Below are 8,254 nucleotides of genomic sequence, written 5' to 3'. Positions count from 1 at the left end.
CGGTAACTGACGGCGCCACAGTAAATGTGACGCTAGAGGTAGACGACCGGGCGATGGCAAAGCTTGATGTAGGCCGTGTTTAGATCAAATGGTTTTCCTTCCGATGCCGATCACAGGTCCGCACCTACGGCTGCCACAGATGCGTGGGTTTCGACCACAAAGTCAGCGAATGCCGGCAAAAGGATAATGTTTGCCGCCAGTGCGGGCAACAAGGCCACACCGCGAAAAGTGACAAAACCCAGTGGTCTGCCAGAACTGCCGTCACAGAGGGCAACCATCGGGGCATGACATGCTCTCGAATGTTTGTCCGACATACGGGGCGTTGCTAGCGAGGGTGCAAGCTAGACATTAATATTTAGCTTCATCCAAGCGAACTGTGGCCGAGGCCGAGCTGCGACCATCGAGCTCGGAGTCTGACTCAGGAGATCGGAGTTAATGCTGGCGCTGGTGCAGGAGCCGTATCTCGGCGGGGACGGAATGGATGTGCTGCCTGAAGGAATGAGGGTTTTCACCGACCGGCGAGGGAAGGAAGGCAGCCATCCTAGTGGATCATCACGATGCCATCTGTATGCCAGTGGAGACCCTCACCACAGATTATGGCGTATGTCTGGTCGTTAAAGGGAGTTTTGGCTCAATCTTCCTTTGCGCCGCATACTGCCAGTTCAATGCACCTCTGGAACCGTACCTCCGGTACATGGATGCGGTCCTGCTGCAGGCCAGCAGAACCCCCGCAATCCTGGGCCTCGACGCGAATGCAGTGTCCCCCATGTGGCTTAGCCAGCTCTGTCGTCATGCCGAGGGGCAATCTAACTACAGACGGGAGGAACACGACTGGCTCGCCTACCGGGATCCAAGATTTGGATTCTCGATGAGGACGACTTTCCTGCTGACAGGGCACGGGTCGTTCAACGCATTTTTGCACGGGAGAGCCCTCAGCGATACCACCGCTTGCGCATGTGGAGATCCATATGAGGACTGGATGCACGTATCGTGCGCTTGCCCCTATATGCAGATTTGAACCTTGATGGACGTGGAGTGCAGCGCTTTGGCGAAAACTGGACCTTCGAGAGAATCCTGAATGATCAAGAGAGGACTGAACGGCTGGCAGTGTTTGCGGAGGAAGTGTTCCAGAGGAAGAGGGGGGGTCCTCTGTTGCTTGTCGTAAGATGCAACTAATACAGCGATAGGTTCCTCTAACCATGCTTGTCGGAGCAAAAGGAGGAGGCCCTCCAAGCCCCTTTTTCGGTACGACGGGTACCACAGATTGAGCGGAAGCAGTGCCGCAAGGAAATCCAGACGAGGCAGGCGTAGAAGCCATCTGGCCTCTAAGAGCTCGGCGCCAACGCAGGCGAAACTGGTTGCCCTGGCATCGAATGGAGTGCCAGAACCCATTATGAGCTAGTAATGGCGTTAATGCTCCGGTGTGGAGAACTGGAGACGCGGCTCGCTATGCCGCTGCGCCGTCGTCCAATCCGTTGAAGACTTCTGCCGCCAATGCTCCCCAGATGCGTCAGGTTGCCCCCATCGCTGCCCCACGGACCACCAAGGCTCGCGAGACGTGGTCAGCGGTGGTGAAGTGCGACGACCCTGCGCTTTCGGGGAAAGCTATAGCGGAAAAGGTGCGGACGATGGTTGCACCCTCCCTCGGAGTCAGAGTACATGAGGTACGTGAGCTCCGTCGAGGTGGTGGTGCGATCATTCGTACTCCTTCAGTTGGAGAGTTCCAGAAGGTGGTAACATCAAAAAGATTCGCTGAAGTTGAGCTAAATGTGGCACGGAATGCGGCTGAGAAGCCGAAGGTCGTCGTCTATGACGTCGACACAGCTATCGGCCCAGAGGAATTCATGCAGGAGCTCCATGAAAATAACTTCGATAGCGAAATGACTCTGTCCCAATTCAAGAAGTCCGTGCACCTGGTGACCAAGGCGTGGTCGGTAACTGACGGCGCCACAGTAAATGTGACGCTAGAGGTAGACGACCGGGCGATGGCAAAGCTTGATGTAGGCCGTGTTTAGATCAAATGGTTTTCCTTCCGATGCCGATCACAGGTCCGCACCTACGGCTGCCACAGATGCGTGGTTTTCGACCACAAAGTCAGCGAATGCCGGCAAAAGGATAATGTTTGCCGCCAGTGCGGGCAACAAGGCTACACCGCGAAAAGTGACAAAACCCAGTGGTCTGCCAGAACTGCCGTCACCATCGGGGCATGACATGCTCTCGAATGTTTGCCCGACATACGGGGCGTTGCTAGCGAGGGTGCAAGCTAGACATTAATGTTTAGCTTCATCCAAGCGAACTGTGGCCGAGGCCGAGCTGCGACCATCGAGCTCGGAGTCTGACTCAGGAGATCGGAGTTAATGTTGGCGCTGGTGCAGGAGCCGTATCTCGGCGGGGACGGAATGGATGTGCTGCCTGAAGGAATGAGGGTTTTCACCGACCGGCGAGGGAAGGAAGGCAGCCATCCTAGTGGATCATCACGATGCCATCTCTATGCCAGTGGAGACCCTCACCACAGATTATGGCGTATGTCTGGTCGTTAAAGGGAGTTTTGGCTCAATCTTCCATTGCGCCGCATACTGCCAGTTCGATGCACCTCTGAAACCGTAGCTCCGGTACATGGATGCGGTCCTGCTGCAGGCCAGCAGAACCCCCGCAATCCTGGGCCTCGACGCGAATGCAGTGTCCCCCATGTGGCTTAGCCAGCTCTGTCGTCATGCCGAGGGGCAATCTAACTACAGACGGGAGGAACACGACTGGCTCGCCTACCGGGATCCAAGTTTTGGATTCTCGATGAGGACGACTTTCCTGCTGACAGGGCACGGGTCGTTCAACGCATTTTTGCACGGGAGAGCCCTCAGCGATACCACCGCTTGCGCATGTGGAGATCCATATGAGGACTGGATGCACGTATCGTGCGCTTGCCCCTATATGCAGATTTGAACCTTGATGGACGTGGAGTGCAGCGCTTTGGCGAAAACTGGATCTTCGAGAGAATCCTGAATGATCAAGAGAGGACTGAACGGCTGGCAGTGTTTGCGGAGGAAGTGTTCCAGAGGAAGAGGGGGGTCCTCTGTTGCTTGTCGTAAGATGCAACTAATACAGCGATAGGTTCCTCTAACCATGCATGTCGGAGCAAAAGGAGGAGGCCCTCCAAGCCCCTTTTTCGGTACGACGGGTACCACAGATTGAGCGGAAGCAGTGCCGCAAGGAAATCCAGACGAGGCAGGCGTAGAAGCCATCTGGCCTCTAAGAGCTCGGCGCCAACGCAGGCGAAACTTGTTGCCCTGGCATCGAATGGAGTGCCAGAACCCATGATGAGCTAGTAATGGCGTTAATGCTCCGGTGTGGAGAACTGGAGACGCGGCTCGCTATGCCGCCGCCGCCGTCGTCCAATCCGTTGAAGACTTCTGCCGCCAATGCTCCCCAGATGCCTCAGGTTGCACCCATCGCTGCCCCGCGAACCACCAAGGCTCGCGAGACGTGGTCAGCGGTGGTGAAGTGCGACGACCCTGCGCTTTCGGGGAAAGCTATAGCGGAAAAGGTGCGGACGATGGTTGCACCCTCCCTCGGAGTCAGAGTACATGAGGTACGTGAGCTCCGTCGAGGTGGTGGTGCGATCATTCGTACTCCTTCAGTTGGAGAGCTGCAGAAGGTGGTAACATCAAAAAGATTCGCTGAAGTTGAGCTAAATGTGGCACGGAATGCGGCTGAGAAGCCGAAGGTCGTCGTCTATGACGTCGACACAGCTATCGGCCCAGAGGAATTCATGCAGGAGCTCCATGAAAATAACTTCGATAGCGAAATGACTCTGTCCCAATTCAAGAAGTCCGTGCACCTGGTGACCAAGGCGTGGTCGGTAACTGACGGCGCCACAGTAAATGTGACGCTAGAGGTAGACGACCGGGCGATGGCAAAGCTTGATGTAGGCCGTGTTTAGATCAAATGGTTTTCCTTCCGATGCCGATCACAGGTCCGCACCTACGGCTGCCACAGATGCGTGGGTTTCGACCACAAAGTCAGCGAATGCCGGCAAAAGGATAATGTTTGCCGCCAGTGCGGGCAACAAGGCCACACCGCGAAAAGTGACAAAACCCAGTGGTCTGCCAGAACTGCCGTCACAGAGGGCAACCATCGGGGCATGACATGCTCTCGAATGTTTGCCCGACATACGGGGCGTTGCTAGCGAGGGTGCAAGCTAGACATTAATGTTTAGCTTCATCCAAGCGAACTGTGGCCGAGGCCGAGCTGCGACCATCGAGCTCGGAGTCTGACTCAGGAGATCGGAGTTAATGTTGGCGCTGGTGCAGGAGCCGTATCTCGGCGGGGACGGAATGGATGTGCTGCCTGAAGAAATGAGCGTTCTCACCGACCGGCGAGGGAAGGCAGCCATCCTAGTGGATCATAAGGAAGCCATCTGTATGCCATTGGAAACCCTCACCACAGATTTTTGGTCGTTAAAGGGAGTTTTGGCTCAATCTTCCTTTGCGCCGCATACTGCCAGTTCGATGCACCTCTGGAACCGTACCTCCGGTACATGGATGCGGTCCTGCTGCAGCCCAGCAGAACCCCCGCAATCCTGGGCCTCGACGCGACTGCAGTGTCCCACATGTGGCTTAACCAGCTCTCTCGTCATGCCGAGGGGCAATCTAACTACAGACGGGAAGAAAACGACTGGCTTGACACACAAAAAAAAAAAAAACGACTAGCTTTACGGCGAGGACATTCCTTGTATGATGACAGCGAACCAGGACCGGGATCCAAGTTTTGGATTCTCGATGAGGAAGTCTTTCCTGCTGACAGGGCACGGGTCGTTCAATGCATTTTTGCACGGGAGAGCCCTCAGCGATACCACCGCTTGCGCATGTGGAGATCCATATGAGGACTGGACTGGCACGTATTGTGCGATTGCCCCTATATGCAGATTTGCGGAACCTTGATGGACTTGGAGTGCAGCGCTTTGGCGAAAACTGGACCTTCGAGAGAATCCTGAATGATCAAGAGAGGACTGAACGGCTGGCAGTGTTTGCGGAGGAAGTGTTCCAGAGGAAGAGGGTTGTTTAGCCCAACATATTCGCCGTGTGGTTAACGGGAGAGAATACTTCCACAGTCCTCTGTTGCTTGCCGTAAGAGGCGACTAATACAGCGATAGCTTTCTCTAACCATGCTTGTCGGAGCAAAAGGAGGAGGCCCTCCAAGCCCCTTTTTCGGTACGACGGGTACCACAGATTGCGAAGAACTACGTTTTCCTTGTTTGGAAAGTGATTAAATCGGTGATTTAGTGCTCCGCGGAAGTGGTGTGCAAATTTTCGTGTGATAAAAACGAGCGGTTTGGAAGTTATTAGCAATAAATTATTATAAATTATTGCAAATTTTCCACTCAGCCCGTGTTGCGAGGTGAGCTTTCGGGTAAACTTTTTGAACAGTGGTGACAAAGCTTATTGGTGGTAGTCACTGCTCGTGTCAGTGAGCATACGTTTGCTAGAGTCGACGGAAGGAGGAGCCACCATCGGAGTAATGCTTATGGAGAGCGACAGCGGGGCGAGTGCCTTGAGCGGATGCAGTGCCTCGAGGAAAGCCAGACGAGGCAGGCGTAGAAGCCATCTGGCCTCTAAGAGCTCGGCGCCAACGCCCTGCCCTGGCATCGAATGGAGTGCCAGAACCCGTTGGTGTACTGGAGGAGGCGTTTTCGTCGCTGGAGGGCGCCCGAGCGGCTACATCAAACGCTGCCATCGATGCGGTGAGCTCCGTCGAGGTGGTGGTGCGATCATTCGTACTCCTTCAGTTGGAGAGCTGCAGAAGGTGGTAGCATCAAAAAGATTCGCTGAAGTTGGACTGAATGTGGCACGGAATGCGGCCGAGAAGCCGAAGGTCGTTGTCTATGACGTCGACACAGCTATCGGCCCAGAGGAATTTATGAAGGAGCTCCATGAAAATAACTTCGATAGCGAAATGACTCTGTCCCAGTTTAAGAAGTCCGTGCACCTGGTGACCAAGGCGTGGTCGGTAACTGACGGCGCCACAGTAAATGTGACGCTAGAGGTAGACGACCGGGCGATGGCGAATCTTGATGTAGGTCGTGTTTACATCAAGTGGTTTTCATTTCGATGCCGATCACAGGTCCGCACATACGCCTGCCACAGATGCGTGGGTTTCGACCACAAGGTCAGCGAATGCCGGCAGAAGGACAATGTTTGCCGCCAGTGCGGGCAACAAGGCCACACCGCGGCAAAGTGCCAAAACCCGGTGGACTGCCGGAACTGCTGTCACAGAGGGCAATCCGCGTGGCATTACATGCTCTCGAAAGTTTGCTCGACATACGGGGCGTTGCTAGCGAGGGTGCAAGCTAGACATTAATGTTTAGCTTCATCCAAGCGAACTGTGGCCGAGGCCGAGCTGCGACCATCGAGCTCGGAGTCTGACTCAGGAGATCGGAGTTAATGTTGGCGCTGGTGCAGGAGCCGTATCTCGGCGGGGACGGAATGGATGTGCTGCCTGAAGAAATGAGCGTTCTCACCGACCGGCGAGGGAAGGCAGCCATCCTAGTGGATCATCAGGAAGCCATCTGTATGCCATTGGAAACCCTCACCACAGATTTTTGGTCGTTAAAGGGAGTTTTGGCTCAATCTTCCTTTGCGCCGCATACTGCCAGTTCGATGCACCTCTGGAACCGTACCTCCGGTACATGGATGCGGTCCTGCTGCAGGCCAGCAGAACCCCCGCAATCCTGGGCCTCGATGCGAATGCAGTGTCCCCCATGTGGCTTAGCCAGCTCTGTCGTCATGCCGAGGGGCAATCTAACTACAGACGGGAAAAAAACGACTGGATTGACACACAAAAAAAAAAAAAAACGACTAGCTTTACGGCGAGGACAGTGCTTGTATGATGACAGCGAACCAGGACGGGTGACGCATAGATTTATCCCATTCGTCACTCTCGCCTACCGGGATCCAAGTTTTGGATTCTCGATGAGGAAGTCTTTCCTGCTGACAGGGCACGGGTCGTTCAACGCATTTTTGCACGGGAGAGCCCTCAGCGATACCACCGCTTGCGCATGTGGAGATCCATATGAGGACTGGACTGGCACGTATTGTGCGATTGCCCCTATATGCAGATTTGCGGAACCTTGATGGACTTGGAGTGCAGCGCTTTGGCGAAAACTGGACCTTCGAGAGAATCCTGAATGATCAAGAGACGACTGAACGGCTGGCAGTGTTTACGGAGGAAGTGTTCCAGAGGAAGAGGGTTGTTTAGCCCAACATATTCGCCGTGTGGTTAACGGGCGAGAAAACTTCCACAGTCCTCTGTTGCTTGTCATAAGAGGCGACTAATACAGCGATAGGTTTCTCTAACCATGCTTGTCGGAGCAAAAGGAGGAGGCCCACCGTGCCTCTTTTTCGGTACCACGGGTACCACAGATTGCGAAGAACTACGTTTTCCTTGTTTGGAAAGTGATTAAATCTGTGATTTAGTGCGGAAGTGGTGTGCAAATTTTCGTGTGATAAACACAAGCGGTTTGGAAGTTATTAGCAATAAATTATTATAAATTATTGCAAATTTTCCACTCAGCACGTGTAGCGAGGTGAGCTTTCGGATAATCTTTTTGAACAGCGGTGACAAAGCTTATTGGTGGTAGTCACTGCTAGGGTCTGTGTCTTGGAACAGTTTAGTGCTGCCAGACCGGTGGGCTGTTTTGGGCCACTCTACCGATAGGTGGAGCTCTAGCACCAGAGCAACTACCTCGTGTCAGTGAGCATATGCTTGCTGGAGTCGACGGAAGGAGGAGCCACCATCGGAGTAATGCAGATGGAGAGCGACAGCGGCGCGAGTGCCTTGAGCGGAAGCAGTGCCTCAAGGAAATCCAGACGAGGCAGGCGTAGAAGCCATCTGGCCTCTAAGAGCTCGGCGCCAACGCAGGCGAAACTGGTTGCCCTGGCATCGAATGGAGTGCCAGAACCCATGATGAGCTAGTAATGGCGTTAATGCTCCGGTGTGGAGAACTGGAGACGCGGCTCGCTATGCCGCCGCCGCCGTCGTCCAATCCGTTGAAGACTACTGTCGCCAATGCTCCCCAGATGCCTCAGGTTGCACCCATCGCTGCCCCGCGGACCACCAAGGCTCGCGAGACGTGGTCAGCGGTGGTGAAGTGCGACGACCCTGCGCTTTCGGGGAAAGCTATAGCGGAAAAGGTGCGGACGATGGTTGCACCCTCCCTCGGAGTCAGAGTACATGAGGTACGTGAGCTCCGTCGAGGTGG

Source organism: Drosophila sechellia, unplaced genomic scaffold (assembly GCF_004382195.2).
Source record: "Drosophila sechellia strain sech25 unplaced genomic scaffold, ASM438219v1 U_318, whole genome shotgun sequence".
NCBI classification, from domain to species: Eukaryota; Metazoa; Arthropoda; class Insecta; order Diptera; family Drosophilidae; genus Drosophila; species Drosophila sechellia.
This window is presented reverse-complemented; position numbering follows the sequence as displayed.